Source organism: Mustela erminea, chromosome 1 (genome assembly GCF_009829155.1).
Source record: "Mustela erminea isolate mMusErm1 chromosome 1, mMusErm1.Pri, whole genome shotgun sequence".
NCBI classification, from domain to species: Eukaryota; Metazoa; Chordata; class Mammalia; order Carnivora; family Mustelidae; genus Mustela; species Mustela erminea.
The window spans coordinates 111502312-111522059 of record NC_045614.1 but is presented as its reverse complement, the minus strand read 5'-3'; the positions used below and the strand labels follow the sequence as shown (position 1 = coordinate 111522059).

Below are 19748 nucleotides of genomic sequence, written 5' to 3'. Positions count from 1 at the left end.
GGGACTGTTGGGATCTCCCGGATGTCCTTTCAGCACCATTCCAGCTGTCCACATCCTACACATCCTTCCAGGTCCAACATTATTTCTTCACAGAAAACCTTCTCTTCTCTGCCCTTATTTGTAGGGGGGTTCTTTCTTCTGTGTGCTCTAAACATGGACTTCGGAGTTGGGTTTGAATTCCAGCTTTATTCTAGCTGCATGCATGACCTTGGTCATGGTGCTTAGTCCTTTGTGTAAAGATACTCATCTCTAAATGTAGGTGACTTGCATTAACCTTGCGAGATCATTGTGATAATTGGAGAGAGACAAATTTGCCTTGCACAGCACCTAACATATAATTTATGTTCAGTCAGTGGTGTTGATATTTATGATGATGTATTTTTTTTAAAGACTTTTTTATGTATTTGAGAGAGAGAGAGACTCTGTGTTGGGGGGGTCAGAGAAAGAGAGAGAGAGGGAGAGAGAGAGAGAATGAATCTCAAGCAGACTCCACTTCGAATATGGAATCCAACATGGGGCTCTATCCCAGAGCCCTGAGATCATGACCTGAGCTGAAATCAAGTTAGCTGGCCAACCCACTGAGCCACCCAGGCACCCCTATAATGATATATGGATTGACATTAGGAAACTGACCCCTGGATTCAACTACCTGTGAGTAGCTACTTGGAATGAAGAACCAAGTCCCTGTCTCTTAAACCACTGGAGTCCTTTCCCACAACTTGGTCTTTCCTGATTGCCTCTAAAAATTCCAATTATACACACCAGGTCCTGGCTTTATCTGGAACCAGCTTACTCAGGTACTTGACCCAGTGAGTTCTTCATCACTGCCTGTCACGGTTGCCTGCCTCCCCACATTCTCTGCCCCGCTTTTAGGTCAGCTGCAAATAGCTGGGCAGGGTTTCACAGTATTGTTATGAATTGCCACGTCACACTCCTATCCTGTGCACCTGGTGGTAACTAATTCTTTTTTTCATGTGATCTAGACCTTTCCATTGAAACTGTTAGTTTATAATATTGGAGAGGCAGGTGGGATCTGGTTGGTTGCCCTCTCCTGGACTCATTTTGATTTGGCTTTTCAGTCAGGTCAGGCCTTTATTTTTTTCTTGGGTAGAGTATGATTCTCCTGTAAGTACCTCGTTCACAGTTCATGCAAATAAGGGTATGCAGAAGTCATTGCCTAAGTCCCAGTCTGGACTTAGCGGTGTGGTAGAAAAGTCTTGGGTGTAAGGTCACACCCTAGCAGAGAAGATGGGCACAGAAACTGTGAAGGGGGTGTTGTGGGGCTCAAGAAAGGGGCTCCTAACTCAGACTTGGAGTCAGGGAGACTTTGGCTCCTGTACTAAATTGCCTCATATTCAATATGCTCTTTACATCAGACTTACTGGTTCTTCCCACATATCAGGTCAAAGAACACCAACAACTCCTTCCTGGGTGGCCTGACAGAGACCTAGGATTATCTCCTCTGGCCTCCCCAGGTCTCACCTGTGAAGGTATGTGTTTTTGTGACCAGAGTCCCTTGGAAGTATGGCCTCATCTCATACTTGTCAGGGGTATGAGTTGCCCTGGTGCCTTCTGTAATGGTCCGTATTCATTTTGCTGCCTTTACTCTCATGATTCCACTGTTCCCAGGGTTGGGGGCCACTGAGTTTATGGGCGGAAATGAGTTCCACTGAGACACAGAGCTTGGCCTCTGCTCACAATAGAAGCTAGAGGGGTCAATACCCAGTCACCTCCCTTTATCTCTTAGGATGTCAGTGGTTCCCACCCTTTGAGAGGCCTTGTGGGTATCATTCTGTCATCTTTGGCTGCCCCTAAGATGGCCAAATCAATTCTGAGGGCAGAAATCTAGTTCTCTAACAGCCTTTCAGAATCTGACGTGGCACCTGAGAACAGTTTCAGTCTTCAACCATAAATATCTTTTAACATTGTAAATATAGTACCTGACCATGATCAGAAAAACCCACAACAAATATTCGGGGCCTACTTTTGTGAAAACACAAAGGCAAATTAGACATGGTCCTTGCCCTTAAAGCACCCACAGTCCACTGTTATTCTCTGTTGGATGGTTCTAATTGTTGGCCAGCACCTGTAAGACCGATCCTTTACTAAACTCTCCCAAACAACCCATCTCTCTAATCTCTTGGGGATGGCAAAGCATAGGCTCCTGTGACAGCAGATGGCGGGCTGACTTCACACCCACACACCATGAAGCCTGGAGCTACGTATGGACTGGGACTCTGACTTGAGTGTCCCTGTGCCCCACAGCCCTTAGCCAGGGACTGGCATCTTCCTTTGTAGGCGCTTGATAAACTCCTACATGAAGAATTACAGTAGCAAGTTCATAAAGGGATCTGTTCTGGGGTCAAACTCCCTGGGGGGTGCCTAAGTCCCTGCTTGGCTGGCCTTTGGACAGAGCATGTCCTTTGTCAGTTCACTTTCATGAATAGCCACTCTGACTTGGTTATTAAGTTGCCATGACAACCCAATGAATTTGAAGTTTAAAGGAGAAAAAAAAAGTGTCATAAGGGACATCTTTTTTTTGAGGGGGGGAGTGGATTCTGGGATCACCTGAATTTCTATCATTACAAACAAAAGAGTCGCTCTCTGTTCCGTTCTCTTCAGTGCGTCGAGTGGATCTGAGGGGAGATATATGGCAGCCAGAGAAATTGGAAGTGAGACTAAACAGATGACTTCTGCACGTTCATTCTGCCATGAACGTGCAAAAGTCATCCCGTGACTCACGGTGCAGTTTTCTCTGCTTTTCAGTTTGACAACAGGATTTTGTTTGTTTTTCTTTTTTCCTTTTAAAATGTTTTAGAAAATAAAGGGGTCTAGTTAAAGAGCTGTGCTCGAGGGCCCTGTGTTTCTGCAGGGGTAACACTGTGCTAGAAGGGGCTAGGCTTGAGAGCAGGACTTGAATCTTGGTTCTGTCCACTTCTTGCTGTGTGGTCTTTGGACAGTCACTCACTCACTCTGAGCTTCAGCTTCCTCACCTGTAAAACAACCCACAGAGTTTTTTAGAAGATTGAAGATAAAATGGAAAGCACCTAACACAGAATAGGGCTTCAGTGATTTTTTTCAATGATGATGGTGACATGGTCATCACGGTAATGGAGTGCGAGGCTCTTCCTACATAAGGAAGACGTGGCTGGGCTGCTTTCCCAAGATTGTCTGTGTCACCTGAACACGGCATGCTGCTTCCCGTCCCTGTATTTCTGTATGTTCAGATGTGATTATTTTCTTTTCCTAAATAGCAACTCTGACCCTGGATGCAACCTCAGAGAAGCAGCATACAAGCATGTCAGTGTAACTCTAGCCGCTCAGCACATTTTTAAAAAGGGCGGCGGTCAAAAAGAAAGAATAACTGAAACCACGACCAATGTTCAGTCCTGTGGATCTAAGACCCGCACAAGGGTGGGGGCGTGACTCTGATGTGCCCTCGGTCTCTGTAGAGTGACCGTCTTTGTGCAGGGTCTGATCCCAGTATTTGTTTTTCTTGTGCTGCATGGAGCTAAACTCAAAATAATTGCTCCTTCTGTTACCCAGAGGAAAAAAAAAAATTGTCCTCTATGCCGGGCCGGAATGATAACCCTGCTGTGTTGGGTTCACAGAATGAACTTGTGTGTGAGCATTCAGTGTTGTGTAAGCAGACTGTGTGTTTCATTTTATGGGCGATTAAAAGTAGGAGGAGTTTTCATTTAGTGCTCATTTATTGCCCATGATTAGCCACACAAAATAAGATCTTATTTTACCTGACTTCTAATTCAGCTGTTTATTTATTTATTTATTTATTTTTTTTTTTTTCGTTTTATCTGTATAAGTCCATGTTTTAGTATATGTTTAAAAGATCCCTAAGGACTTTTTAGGGGCATCTGGTGGGCTCAGTAGGTAGAGCATGGGACTCTTCATCTCAGGGTCATGAGTTCGACCTCTCTAGATAGGTGTAGAGATTACTTAAAAAAAAAAAAAGTTTGTTTATTCAAATCAGGATCCAAATACAGTCCTTACATTGTAATAGGTGGATATGACTTGTAAAATAAAGGGGTCTAGTTAAAGAGCTGTGCTCGAAGGCCCTGTATTTCTGCAGGGGTAGCACTGTGCTAGAAGGGGCTAGGCTTGGGAGCAGGAATAGTTTCCTGAGGGAGAAGGATTTGGGGCCCTGGTGCTGATATTGTGACTAGCCATTGGTAAGGTGTGGCTCCGCTGTCCTTATAAACAGAGGCCACCGATGCCGCCACCTCATGGGCCTTATCTCCTCTCATTGCTCAACTGTCCCTCTTAAAATCACCCACTTCTGATTTCTTGTCCTTATATTCTTGAGTGAAAATAAGACCATATGAGATTCTTTGCTTCTTGAAATATTTGAATACCGAAGTCACATTGAGAAGCCCACCCTCCCACCCGCAGGACAGTTAAGATTTGTGCTTTTCACACTTGTTGGCCCTGGGGGGAGATTGATAGAGTGTAGTTGGTAAGGAGGTATTTTCTGGCTAAAAACAACGACAGGATGTTTTGAGACAGGGGCTTTTGCTCTTGTAAGCCTCACTGCACAAAGCTGAAGTTTTTGCCGTTGCCACAGGTGGTAGTTCAGCTCATAACAACAGATGGCATATGTCCGACTGGCCTGTGGGGTACCCTGGGAGAAGCTGAAGTAGCACAGTCAGAAAGGCCATCGTGTTCCGTCTGCAGGAAGGACCTCTTAGTTGGGGGCCTCTCATTATGAGATTTATCTTGTTAGGCAGCCTATTGTACAGCATATGCCGATGTTTACTTTGGATTAAATGCTATAGCTTTCCGTGCCCATTCATGCTTTCATCCCCTTCTGATTTGCGCCTGTCAGAAAGAGTCCTTCCTGTTGGCCATTTCCTCCATCTCCCCGCCACCATGCTTCTCTGCTTCTTCCTGGTAAGGGGCACCCAGCTCTTGGTCTCTGGTGTACTTAGACGTCTCGATTGTTCCATTCCAAGCACGGTCTGTGTTGTATTGTCAGGTTTCTTGCGAGGCCCATCCCGCCACCACGCTTCATGCCTGGAACACAGGGCACACTCCGTTCGTGGGGTCTGTCTGTAGCATGCTGCTTTCGTCACATAGGGGGACTTGTGAGAAGGGGAGGTGGGTTCTTGGGGAGACTTGTTTTTAGAGACAGGAGACATGGAAAATAGTGAGGGGTACAAAATGGGAGGCAGAGAATTCCAGAGGAGGCAGGCAGGGCCGCCCACCTCCTCCTTGCCCTGCGACTTATGCTCCTTGGTCCTGACTTCAACAGTCCTTGACAGTTTGCTGAGCACCTTCCCCCTGCACTCTCCCATGCCACGAACTTGCTAGCGGTACGCTCGGTTTTGTAATCGACAAAACTGTGGCTCCGTGGAGTGAAATGGCATGCCAAGGGCTCCTTGACTAGTAAGGGTAGAGCAGGACTAGAGCTCAGTGTTCAGATACTGAATCTAATCTTCTTTCTACTCGTTGTCACCTGGCTCAGGTTGGTAACCTGGAGCCTGGGAAGGAGAAAGGACTCAGCCTGAATCGCAGATGTGATTCATGACTTTAGGTAATGCTGGGCATGAACCTCTGTGTGGCCAGTGAATGGGGAGGGGAAGTAGAGAAAGGATGAACATCAAACAGTTAGCATGTTCAGTGGAAATAGAAAGCAAGCCACAGATGTGGGCCACGTGTGTAATTTTAAATTTGGTAACAATCACCTTATAAAAGTAAACATAAAAGATGAAGGTTAAGTTTAATATCTTTAACCCAGTATCTATAAAATATTTACTTTATTAAGCAACTGACATAGAAGTTATCAATCCAACATTCTTCCGTTCTGTTTTTCCATATAGTTCACATACGGTACGTCTCGGGATGGCTTGGGCACACTGCTAGGGCTCCAGAGTGCGTGCGCCTAGTGACTCCGGTGCCAGGTGAAATTGTGTTTTATATAGTTCGTATATTGCAACAATCACAGTACTGCCTAATGGCTGAGGAAATGGGCCCAGAGAGGTTATATAACTTGCCTGGGGTCGCAAAGCTGGAAAGTGAGAGCTGGGTTGTGACCCAGGTCTGTCCCTCCTCTCCCCGCTGCTTGATCTGAGCCTGGAAGGATGGGGGAATTGAATAGGTGGAAATGAGCAATGGCCTTGATGTGGTGTTATTACCCCTGTGGGTTTGCCTTGCTGCTGGCGTTGATAGTATTGTGTGCGGTGGACAAGGGGGGCTGGGGGCAGAGCTGGGGTAGCCCATTTCCAAACCATTGTTAGACTTGCTTCTGGGGAGGTGGCTGAGGGATCAAGGAGAGTAGAGGGAGCCGCTGTCTTCAAAGGCAAGAGCGGAACTCAGAACTCGAGGGAGTCCTTTCAGTATGCGGCGAGCATGTTACAAGAAGGTTCGGGTTATAACTCGGAGAGAACTCAGCCCCGGCCAGGCCGTGAAGTGCCAAGCAAATGTGTTTGCCCTCCCTGTGCTAAGGCAGGAGACTCTGTGTTTTATCTGAGTTTTATGCCTTTCCTGGAAGACTGCGATAGTTGTGATGGAGGGAAATTGGGTTAGGAGGGCCGTGTGCCTGCCTTGTGGGCGAATGAGTGGGTTCTAAGTTGTTTTTCTTGTTTTAGTCACAAATACTGCAAAAGCAGTAACGATAGACTTCTTAATTCCTGGCATTCTGGCACATTACTGTTCATTTCACAGTGTTCTCTTGCTGTCATCCATTTTTCCGATTGTGGAAAAGAAAAAAAAGTTTTTATTATAATTGTAGCATGGATGGTGTTTATTGTGTCTCCCTTTACCATAAACATTTTTGTATCTTTACAGTGTGTGTGGTATGTGAATGGCCTCTGAGGATATCACTGAATTCTATATTTAATTTGCCTGTTTCTATGGCTGGACATTGAGATTATTTCAAAATTGAGAAATTTAATGTTCTAGCCTGCAACCTCATGCTTAGGTTTCTTTTCTATCTTTTGTAATTAGCTTATAAAATCAGAACACTAAGATTTGTAAATATATTTATGAATTGTTTTAATTACATTGAAATATAATTAAATTATATTTCAATGTAATATAATTAAATATAATTGTTTATAAATAGTAATTATAATTATAAATTTAAAATTTTCTTTAAAAATTTATTTATTCATTTATTTATTTGTTTGAGAGAGAGAGTTTGAGTACGAGCAGGGAGGGGCAGAGGCAGAGGAAGAGGGAGAGGGAGAGAGAGAATCCCAAGCCGACTCATGCTAAGCAAGGAGCCTGACACAGGGTTTGCTTGATCCCATGACACTGAGCTGGAACCAAGAGTCAGACCCTTAACCAACTACACCACCACCCAGGTGCCCCTAAAACTCTTTCTTTATAATAAATACCCCAGCCTTTGTATTCTAGGCCAGAAAGCTACAAACATTTTAAAATAATTAGTTGTTCTGAGGTCTTGCTTCCATTTTCTCAAAATACAGCTTGTTTTTTTTTTTCTCTTCCCTACCAGTTTTATTGAGATATAATTAACAGACAGCACTGTAGAAGTTTAAAGTGAACAACACGCATTTCCACTTTCCCATCAAGTGTTAGGTGAGCTCACCATTTTTTGCCACAAAATCACAAGCACCGAGTATGAAAATTTCCTCAAAGTTTTGCGAAGTTGAAAATGAGGGTAAACGTGCCAAGTGTTTATGTGGACTGACTTCCTCATATGCCTCTTGGAACACCACTGACGTCACTGAAAAGAGGGACAGGCAAGGCCACCATAGGTACTGGGGGCCTTTCCTTGAGGCAGGTCGGGGAAACAGTTTCCTGTGTGGACTGATGGTGAGGGCCAAGCCCCAGTACTCACCACCTTCAAGTCTGGACACAACACTCCCCACAATTCAGCCTCAGTTTCCCATGGGGGAACCAAAGGAGCAAGGAGCTCCACCGTGAACCAGATGTAGCCTGCAGAAAAGGGCTGAACTTCCCATTTCCCTCCGCACCTCCTATTGCTTGTGGATCTGTCACAGGCTTTGGAGGCAGAGAGATGTGTGGGGGTGGGCACGTTATTTAATCTCTCATTGGCTCATTTTTCATCTACAGTTGCCAGGAGAGTGAACATGTTCCTCCTTGAGAGATATTAAGAGCAGTGCTTGCCACATAACTAGTGCTCAGAGAAACTTGTAAAGGTGGGTTTGAATCTCAGACCCGACACTTTCTAGATGCCTGCTTTGGGCAAATCACTTAACCTTTCTGTTCTTGCTTCAGGAAAATGGGATGATAGCCCCTGCCTCACAGAGGTGTTTGGGGGTTTTTGTGAGATGATGGGTAGCATAGAGCTCAGCACAGGAAAGCCCCTGCATAAAGAAAGCCAAAGGAAACACATTGTTTTAATTTTTCTTTTCTACTCTGCAAAAGGGAGAGCTTTATCCCCTTCTACTGGTCTAAGCAGCAGTTCTGTTGTAATGAGCTCCTGCATTTTGACCACATTTGTTGTTATGGTGCCTTTTTATGTCTTACATTGTAGATAGGAGCAAAGCAACATTTTTCATGTCCCTGAAGCTTTTACCAGGTTTTCATAAAGTCTCGTTTTGAAGGTCAGCAAGTACCTAATTTTACCAAGAAAGGGTGATACTTCATAGACTTACTAATTTAGTGGCCTGTCCCCCCAGCTGACATCAAAAGAAACCATCAGGTTTATGGAAGGTATCAGGTGTTTTGTTACGCTCAGATGAAATTTGTCTGAATGAAAAGGTAAAAGGCACGATCTTTAGGAAATGCAAAGAAATGACCAAAGGGGCACTTGAGCACGGCCCACCCACCCCTTGCTCCTGTCTGTCTGATTCCTCCTCATCTTCCTGTCTGAGTTGAGATGTCTCCCCCAGGACATCTTCCCTGAGCCATCGGGACCCGGTGACTGGACTCTTCTCATGGTCACCTACTGGGTGACTGTGATTCTTTCTTACCTGCCTTTCTCCCTCGGAGGCAGAGACCTGCCGTAGTCACCCTTGTATCATTGTTATCTTTGTTACCTAGCACTGAGCCTGAGTCACCGTTGGATCCATGTCACCTACCACTGGGCCAGAACAGCATAGTACTCCGTAAGTATTTGTTGGCTGAATGGATGAACTTGTGAAAATCCACCTGTGATGCTAGAAGGTGTGTGCATGACAATGGCAGATGGATTTGCAAAGGAAGGTAAGCAGAAGATTAAGTACCATTTTCCCCGCCTAGGCAAAGGACAAATAAATGGAGCAGTACTTCCCTTTGCTTCTGCGGCATTATACCTTGTGAGGCATGGGTTTATTCCTTTATCCCAGCTGTTTCTCATCCTTAAATGTCCTCTTTCTTTCAACATCTCGCAAGTTCCCATCAGTGCCATTGACCTGTGCCAAAGATTTGGCATGAGTCTAGTTCCATGGTATGTTCATGTCCAGTTTGAACTCTGGGCATATCGCAGAAAGTATGAATGTTTTCTTCTTCAATCCTCATGACTTGTGAGTTAGAGAAGAGCCAGAGTGAGCCTCCCTGGCTTTCCTTGAGCAGCAGGAACTGGTAGGACTGGGTATTAGGCAGGTATAGGAGTAATCTTGGTGTGAAATACTCTTTGCCTAGAAATGTTGCCTCTGGGGCCTTCTGCTTCATCACTGCTCATCTGGGAAGTCCAATCTAACATAACAACAGTATTCTCTACTGAACACCTATTGTATGCAGGGCAGTGTACTGAGAGTTTCACTGATAGCCCCTCAAATCCTCATATGTAAGGACTAATGCAAATCCCCTACATCTCTCATAAAGCCTGGCTGGCTACTGAAGTCCGCAGCATGACACAGTGATAAAAGGAGAATTTGAGAGGAGCCAAGAAATTTGAGTTTCGGTTTGGCTCTGCTGCAGACCCGGGATGTGGCCTCCTCTGTGCCAGTGGGCCTGTTTTCTCATCTCTAAAAATGGGATGGCGAGAAGCCACGAGATGCTTTCTCAGTTCCCTTCTGTTTCATATCCTCAGTGTGTCTACTCCAACCCAACCTGTTCTCTTCTTTGCCTGAGTTATTGTAGATTACAGATCAGAATTACATGGTTTAGTAGCACCATACGTTCTGAGTGAGGCTTATCTCCTAGCGATACTCCACTCTTCCAATGCCAAAGACCTTATCTTGTTCTCTTAAATGCTTCTTAACTCTGAGCCTACCTTATTGGTGAAATATGACGCTGTTACCCTTGTGTGAGGCCCTGGAACATCTTGGGTACATGTTGCCCTGAGATGGTTGTTTCTGGGCCCCTTCAGTCTTTTTCACGTTAAGACCTGAGGTTGGTTGTCAGATCCATTTTCAAATAAATTGGACTTCAAATGGGATAAACTTCTTCTTAACCGTTACTGTCCCTTTTGTTATTTAGTGCCTTTTGTGCCCTAAGGCATCCTTGTCTGCTCCAAGTTCATGAAGATACTCTCCTATATTTGCTTCTAGAAGTACTTTCATTGGAACTTTCACATACAGTTCTAAGATCCTTCTCAAATTAATTATATGGATAAAGTGAAGTAGAGGTTCAAGGTCAATTTGTTTCCTCTGCATAGATATCCAGATATTTCAGAACAATTTATTAAGAAGATTTTCCTTTCTCCATTGAATTTCATTGGTAGCATTGTAAAATGTTATTCCTGTATATGTGTGGGCCTGTTTAGGGATTTTGTGTGTGTTTTTTTGTTTGTTTGTTTTTCCCTGTTGTAGTTGTCTGTCCTTACCCCAATAACACATTGTCTTGATTACTGTGGTTTTATAATAAGTTTGGTAATGTAAGTTCTTTAACTTTGTTCTTCTAAGATTGCTTTTGCTCTTCTAGGTCTTTGAATTTCCTTATAAATATTAGACTTAGCTTGTCAGTCTCTACAAAATAACAGTGGGGATTTTGACTGAAAATGCATTGAGGCTGTATCAGTGTGTTTGAGTTCTACAGAGAAATATAACTTTCTTTTTCTCTCCCTTTCTCTCTCTCTCACACACACACAGTTTATTCTATTTTTAAAAAGCTGGTAGTGATGCTCTGAATTGATTTTGAGACCAACTCATGTAAAAATACATGTTTTTGATAAACACTGGTGCAGTGAAGGAGAGGGACCTATAAAAGAAGGGATTACCACCTACTGGGAAGTGCTGCCAGGGTATATAGTAAATTGTAGGACACAAGGGAGGGAGGGCCAAACCAGGCAGTGCTTTGGAAAGTCTGGGAAAACCTCTCAGAAGTCCTTGAGGAGTTGACATAGAAAAGGAGGCATTTAATATATTTGACAAGAGGGTAGGGAGAGGTATTTGAGCTCAAGGATGACAGCAGTGGTGCGAGTGGGAAATGGTGAGGTAGGACGGGTGGAACTTCCTTGGTTTAGTCCAGCTGGAATGTGAGAGCTGTGAGGGAGTGGTGGAATATGAGGTTACAGATAACAACAGTAACAGTAAAAATCACAAAAACTCTGACGACAGCCTAAAAAATTTAAATTTTATTATGCGTGTATCAGGAAGGCGCTGGAGGGTACATTAAGAAATGATCCAATTCCATTTGTGTTTTACAAAGGTTGACTCTGTCCGCCATGTGCAGCTAGACCAGTCTCTGCTCTATGTAGTCATGAATTAGAACAGAAAAGCCAGACCCAAAGGAAACCCAGTTCTGGAAGCCAGATCCTAACCCATATTAGGCAATTATCCTTTCATTCTACCATGCACCTTCTTAGAAGATCCACCCAGATATACAAATTCTGCTTTTTTGAGCATATACTGAAATTATTATAGTCCCTTTCAGGGCATGGTAAGAAGTGGAGATAGAGCTCATTCTGTCTGTTCTTTCTTATTCCCTGGGTAGGGTTACCTCATCTAGAGAGCAAAGTTATGGGAACCTGTGAGAGAGTGAAAATCTCTTACACCTAGAACGTGGCATTATTCTAGGTGCTTTCTAACTATTAACCTAATTAATCTTCACAATATTTCTCTGTGGTATAATTATTTCCATTCCATAGATGAAGAAACTGAGGTACATTGCATTAAGTGACCTGCCTCAAGTCACACATCCAGCAATTAGCAAAGCTAGGTTTTAGGTGAAATCTATTCTCCTAACCGCCATGAGGCTTCTTGGTTGGGTTTGATTTCATTCCAGCCATGTCCTTGCATCTGGACCTTTGAACAAAGATGGTCATGAAAAGATTTGGCTGTGAGTCTCAATATTGCCAAATTGGAATCATCCCTAATATAGAGGAAGAGGAGAGTTTTCCTAGCTAGGAGAAAGAAGGATGGCTTCTTGGAAGGAAATGATATTTTAATGAAGCTTTGGAGAGATGAGTGAAATTTTGAGAAGCAGAAACTGCTGAGAAGGAAGGGCAGCAGTACCAGCCGAGATGATGTAATCCAACTATAACCTCCCTCTGTTGTAATTAAAAAACTAGACAGAATGCAGAAGTAACTACATGAGAGCCCTAAGAGTAATAGCAGGCAGATAGGATACTGGGCCTGAAACTTGGACAATGACCCATAATGGTCCTTGTCACATGGAATTGCATAATGGTGTGGGAGGCTAAAACAGTGAGATAGCCCTATCTTTCCAGCCAGAAGAACCCGGCAAAGGAGCCACCAGGGAGTGGGAGGAAATCACTGAGAGGAGAGAGCTGGAAAAAGGGCCCCACTCACTCTGTGCATAGACTGATATAAGTCATGGGAATGCTCCAAGGTGTGTGTGTGTGTGTGTGCATGGCATAGACCCAAAGAAGCACAGCAAAGGTCTGTGCTTGACTATGACATTAACACTACCCAGGTCCTAGATGAACCCTGTGTTGCCTATGGGACAGGCAGACCCAATTAGCCTAGTGAAGGCTTTGAAACCTGAGCTGGCAACAAAGCTACCAGTTGCAAAAGAGGGAGACAGAATTTCCAATCTGAACCTAAGTGGGTTAATTGTCCATTAAATTAATAAAAATATCAACATTTCTTTCCAGAGAATTTTAGCAGGATTTAGTCTCATATTATTCAAAAGTCCAGGATACAATCCAAATTTTCTCAATATAAAAAGAGCCAGGAAAATCTGAATAATACTCAAGGGAAAAGTCCATAATAGGTGCTAACCCTGAGACGACTCAGATGGAATTATGAGACAGATGTACAGTAGCTGTTATAACTGTTCTTCACTCTTGAAATGAATGAAAAGATAGAACTTATCAGCAGAAAAATAGAAACTATACAAAATAACCTGATGGAAATTTTAGAGCTGAAAAGATGAGATCTGAAGTAATAAATTCATTGCATGGGCTTAGTGACAGAAAAAAGATGACAGAGGAAAAAAAAATTCGTGAACTTGAAGATAGATCAATAGAAATTATGCAGTATTTTATATTTGTAAATAAACATTTTTTAATTGGGAAAAAATGAACAGCATCTCAGGATACCATGGGACAACATCAACAAGTTGAAAATTCATGTTATTGGAGTCCCAGCCCAGCGGGTGGGGAGAAAAAAATACAAAAACAAAAACAAAACAAAAAACCTATTGGTGCAGAAAAATTTGAAGATGGAATGGCTAAAAATGTCCCAAATGTGGGAAAAGACATAAACTTACAAATTAAAGAATCTCAGTGTGGGGCACCTGGGTGGCTCAGTCAGTTAAGTGCCTGACTCTTGATTTTGGCTCAGGTCATGATCTCAGGGTTTTTGGATCAATACTTGCATTGGGTGGGGTGCCTGGGTGGCTCAGTGGGTTAAAGCCTCTTCCCGTGGTTCAGGTCATGATCCCAGGGTCTTGGGATCGAGCCCCACCTCAGGCTTTCTGCTCAGCGAGGAGCCTGCTCTCCCCTCCCCCAGCCTGCCTCTCTGCCTGCTTGTGATCTCTGTCAAATAAATAAATAAAATCTAAAAAAAAAAAAAAAGACTTGCATTGGGCTCTGTGCTCGGTGGGGAGTCTGCTTGAGTTTTTCTCTCTCCCTCTGCCCCTCCCCTCACTTGTGGGCACTCTTTCTCTCTCTAATAAATAAATAAATCTTAAAAAAAAAAACCAAAACTTAGTGAATCCTAAATAGGATAAACTCAGTAACAACTACTCAGCCACATCATAATCAAACTGCTGAACGTGAAAGATAAAAAATATGAGAGCAGCTAGGGAAATAAGTTACATTTCCTATTTAATAGGCAAGCCTATTAAAACAACTATAGGCTTCTCATTTATAACCAGGTTGGCCAGGGGCAGGGGAATAACATCTTGGAAATACTGAAAGAAAAGACCTGTCAACTCTAAATTTTATACCCAGAAAAAAATATCCTTTGGAAGTGAAGGAAAAATAAAGATCTCAGGTGAAGGAAAAAACAAGAAACCTCATATCTAGTAACTCTACTCTTTTGTTGTTGTTAAAGATTTTATTTATTTATTTGACAGAAAGGGAGATGGTGAGAGAGGGAACAGAAGCAGGGGCAGTAGGAGAAGGAGAAGCAGGCTTCCCACTGAGCAGGGAGCCTGATGTGGGCTTGATCCCAGGACCCTGGGATCATGACCTGAGCTGAAGGCTGAGGCTTAACGACTGAGCCACCCAGGTGCCCCAAGCTGCCCTACTCTCAACTGCTAATGGAAGTTTTTCATGCTGAAGGAAAATGATGTGAGTGGGAAACTTTGAACATATATGAAAGAAAAATAAGAGTAATGATAAATAGGTATCTAACACCATAGATTGCTGTTAGTAAAACTACAGACAAAAGTACCAAAGTAAACAAAAATCCTAAGACCATGACACAGGGGTAACTATATATTACTGGCAATATTTTCGACATGGTTCCTTCAAGTTACTTTCTCTATGAATAACATTTCTTTTTCTCTTCCCTCCCCCTCCCTACACAATACTTTCTTTCAACTAAGATTATAGTTTATGTGGTTTTATAATATTCTTTACCAATTCACATTGTATTATAAACACTTTTTGCTTAGAAACCTTAATTACTGAAAGTTTTATTAGGTTTGATAACTTATGTTTTGAACATGAATATATTTTAGAAATACATACTGATATATTTATGGATGCAATGCTATGGTGTCTACAATTTGTTTTTAAAACCCAAGCTGGGGGACTCATTGGATATGGATGATAGAACATTGGCCATACATTGGGGCACCCGGATGGCTCAGTCGGTTAAGCATCCAACTCTTGGTTTTGGCTCAGGTCATGATCTCATTAGTGGTGAGCTAGAGCTCTGTGGCAGGCTCAGTGCTCAGCAGGGTTCTGCTTGAAGATTTTCTCTCTCTGCCCTTCCCCCAACTCATGCTCATGCTCTCTCTCTCTCAAATAAATAAGTAAATCTTAAAAACAAACTCTGAAAAACAAGTGACCATAAATTAATCATTGCACATGCTGGGTAATGAGTACCTGATAGTTCAGTTTACTACTTTCTGTGGTTTTCTCTATGTATGCAATCATTCATTCAAAAGCTTTAAGAAATCTTCATGGATGTGATTTTTAATTATTTCATCATATCCTGTTTTGTGGACATTCCATAACATTTAGGTGTTCCTCTATTGTTGTAAATGGTGGTTGTTTCAGGTTACCTGTGGGCTGAGATGGAACTACTGGCTTTGACAGCTTCTCTGATTATTAACTTTTTCAGATGTGACCATTGAGTTAAAAGAGAATGGATATTTTGGTGCTTTGATACATTTTGCCAAATCGCCCTTCAGAAGGGATAGTGTATGTAATTTCCATACAAGAGGTGTATAAAAGTGTTCTTGTCAGCTTTCTGTTATATACATTTCCAGCCTCTATTAATTTGATAGATTAATTTACTGTTTTCATGTGTCTTTCTTTGGTTTCCGGTGACATTGAGTTCCCCAGCCTGACACTGAATTGCTTCCCATCTTTTTAGGGAGGGAGCAAGGGAGGAGAGTAGAGAGAAAGAAAGACCTCTGCATTCCTCACTTTGAAGATGAAAGAACAGACCCAGGGAGCCCCGGGTTCTAATCCTGCCTCTGTCCTTTTTTAGCTACTGACTACACACCCTCAGCCTCTCTGTGTCTCAGATATCTTCAGTGAAGGCCTCGAGCAGGCTGCCAGCCTCCGTGGGGGTGAAGTTACAGAGATTCACCGGGGTCAGCCTGGTGTGCGGTGGTCCACCAGGGGATGGTAGCTGTCGTCCTCGGATACGATGTCGTATCAGGATACGATGAAAGGACTGCGCTGTCCCGTGCTCAGAACTGGGTGTCCCCACTTCTCTGCTCCCTGCACAGGGTAGGCCCCTGAGGGAACTGCTGCTCCTGTTTGTGTCACTGTCTCTGTACCTTTTGTTCTTTTGTCTTTCAGCTATGGCTGGGAGATGGAGGCAGTGTCGTAAGCCAGGAAATCCTGGGAGCTGGGTGAATGAGGAGGCAGGAGTTCTGACTGACTGCTGATCATATTTATGTGGGTCAGTGGGAATGCATGTTGCGGTGCTAGGCTTAGAGGCTTGGGGTGAACTTTAGGTGGGTGTGTTTGGCTGTGACTCACCTTGTTTTCTGCAGCAGAATTCAGACCTGGAACGTGATCTTTCCAGGGCAATCCAGCCAAGGTGTGTGTGTTGGTGGGGGGCGGTTTTTGCCTCAATTCACTGCCCCCTTCCTGGCCCTTCATCTTCCTCACCCTGTTTCTCTATACCTAAGCCCAGAGCCCTTAAATTGGACTTGTTCTTACTACACACACACACACACACACACACCCTACTTCTAGAAGGTTGAGAACAGCTGAAACAGGAAAGAGGACTGTGGCTCTAAATAACCCATCTGCTCACAGACTAAGAGAGAACCCAACGTATTCTTTCTCCATTTACAGCTTTTGATTGGTGAGAAGTGGGGGTGGTGAGAACCCTTTGGGTTATTTCAACACCAAGTAAGAAGGCCAGAACACTCCCCGAACACCCCCCGAACACCCCCCAACACTCAGCTCAGAGCAGGGATGCAGCTGACTAGGCACAGAAGCATTTCTCCTGAAATTAAAGTTGGGTGCCCAGACCTCAGTGCTCCCTGCCTACCCTGGTTTCACTCTGGGACCACTTCACTGACTTCCTGTTTTCTTCTTAGGGGCCCAGTACAGTTGCAAGAGACCTAAGGGTAAGGTTAGCAGGCGAAATGAGTTTGGACTATTTTCTGAATCAAGGAAAAATCCAGACAAAGGACAGCAGGCTTTCTTGTGAGAATTTGTTTTTCCTGTCCTGTCCAGGCAGTGAGCTCCCTGCTCCATGGAAATTGGGGCAGAACTTTCCAGTCCCCTCCTCCTGCCAGGACTCCCCTCCCCTGTGGGGTCTGCAGAGGTCTCTGGGGGACAGACTGAGGGAATTGAATAGCTTTGTGTTTTCATGCGTATGATCACAGAGAAGGGATTCTTCTAACAGTTGTAATAATTGAAGGATGCTTTATTGAAGGATGCTTTAAGGAGAAATCTTCAGCGTCTTAAGTAGATATTCTTGAAACAGTGTTTCTTTTTCCTCTTTGAAATGGGCAGGTGCTTTACCCACAAGCTTTATTTCCAATGGCTTTATAGAGATGAAGAAGTTATATCATGCTCTTAGAGAAACTTAAAACAACAATAGTTTCATCTGTGTGCTGGAAAATTCCTTCGATAGCCCTGTGAAGTAAGGATCGTTTAGCTCCCTTCCTTGTGAGCAAACAGAGGCTCGAGAGGATACGTGACTTGCAAGGACACACAGTGATTTGAGTGGACAGCTAGGGATCTCGCCTGGGACCTGGTTTCCAAGTTTTCCAGGAGTTCAGCCTTCCTAGAACCACCCCCTTGGCTCTGACTTCCCGAGGGTCCAAATCTGCCTCTCTTGGCTGTGCCGCAGCATTTGAAGGAGTTAATTCTGAAAGCCACAGACATCGGCTTTGTCGAGGTGAACATCGAGGTCCTGTATTTAGCCAAAGACAAATATTGACTCATGACACTCCCAGAAAGTCCATCTCCTCTCGAAAATGAAGACTTCCTCCACCCACGGCAGCGAAGCCGGCTGCCGCCTCCCGTGCCCCCTCCCTGCTCCTGCTGGGCGCAGGTATACAAGCCACCAGTGAGTAAGCATGGTCCTTACTTCCAACCCTTACAGCAGTCCCCGGAGGTAGGTGGTTTTGCATACATTTTACAAAGGAGGACACTGCGTGCTTATATCACATTTGCCTGAGATCACACAGGGATGAATAATGCGACTGGGATCCAAGTCTAGATTCTTCTGACTGCAAAGCTGCATGCGTTCCCACGAAATTTTGCTCTGCTCTCTCAAACCGGGTCCCATCTGAGTGTCTTCCTCATCCCAGGGTTGGTCCTCGTCTTGTCTGCACGGGGGCCTGCACCCAGGTTTTCCTGGCCTGTGGGACTTGGGTCAAATCTCAGTTGAGATCCTGGCTCTGTGTCCTAAGAGTAGGGTGCTCGTGGGCACGTCTCGCAGCCTCCCTGACCCTGGGTTTCGGCGCTGCACTGCCTTGAGGGGTTATTTGGAAGATTCGGCAGGTATCTGGCCTCAGATGTGGCCTGCGGCAGGTGGCCCAGAAGCAGCAACTGTTCGTAGTTTCTTGGCCGCTTCCTTTCAGGGAGTGGAGGGGTGTTGTGAGCTGCAGCAGTCTCGTCCTGCTGGAGCTGGGTAGTCTCTACAAGCTCAGCACTTCCCTCCCCTGCTCTGAAGCTTCTTATCTGCTCTCCACTGTGTGCCTCCTAATCACTGGACTCATCTGGGGTGACTCACAGTGCCACGGGCTGAGGTCCCAGTCTCCCTTTTGGAGTCCCCTCGCCCACCTCCTTGCTGTTTCTCTCCTGTCCTCCAGGCTTTCCCCCTCCATGGATGCTTTGATCCCAGGTTGGATGTAGGGCCCCTACTCCTGGGCTGTGACTCTTAAGCACCTTTTTTGCAAGAAGAAAATATTCACTTATTTGGCACATGAAGCCAAGCCACAGGCACTGACCGTGGCCCTGGCAACATTGAGGTAACTAGCTGATTCAGGTGCTCACTGTCTGGAGCTGTGCCTGTGGGGGCGGTGGGATGCAAAGTAAATAGTGCATTAGGTATTTAGGTCATTGTTTGTCTGATTTTCATGGCATTTAAGGCTGTTAGCATCGTGAGTGCAGGGGAGTGGCAGTTACCTGTGCGTCTATAGTACTGCACTCAGAGTTACCAACATCTTTGTCGAATTGATTGTTCCAAATAGATGTGGTCCGAAGGTAAGCTCGCAGCTTTGCCAAGCCTAGCGGTGGTGGTGGGGGGGAAGGATTGTGGGGAACCCAGGTGTGGCCCTTCCTTTTCCCCGCCCTCCTCCTTTCCCCTCTACCCTCCTAAGTCATATTCGTTGACTGGGTCAGCATGCAGCAGTTGACAACTTTTTTTGCTGACTTGCCAGTGGGCTGTAGGAAGGAGAGCTCACAGGCTTCAGGGCCAGACATTGACTGGGCAGGGTGCATGACTCCCCAGCCTCACACTCCTTCTATAAAGTGTTGCAACAGCAGACTTGACATTCGTGAGGGTGTTCTGTTGAGATCCTTGAGAAATCTCTTTTTTGTTTTTTAGGATTTTATTTATTTATTTATTTAGGGAGAGTGCGGGGTGGGGGGCTGTGCAAAGGGGAAGGGAGGGAGAGGGCATCTCAAGCAGACTCAGTGCTGAGCATGGGGTCCGCGACCCGGGGCTCGATCATGCCTTGAGCTGAAGCTAAGAGTCTGAGGCTCAACCGCCTGAGCCACCCAGACATCCCAAGAAATCTTTGAGAATTCTTTTTTTTTTTTTTTAAGATTTTATTTATTTATTTGACAGAGAGAGATCACAAGTAGGCAGAGAGGCAGGCAG

At 44.5% G+C, this 19748-nt stretch overlaps 1 protein-coding gene across 1 annotated transcript in view; it reads left to right on the top strand.

The window, feature by feature from the left end:
* ST6GAL1 (ST6 beta-galactoside alpha-2,6-sialyltransferase 1) overlaps window positions 1-19748 on the top strand; it is a 118837-nt gene that overhangs the window by 50744 nt on the left and 48345 nt on the right. Inside the window, exon 3 of the mRNA XM_032338086.1 lies at window positions 8986-9050. The gene's annotated coding sequence lies outside the window, so the exon portion shown is untranslated. The remainder of the gene's footprint in view (window positions 1-8985; window positions 9051-19748) is intronic.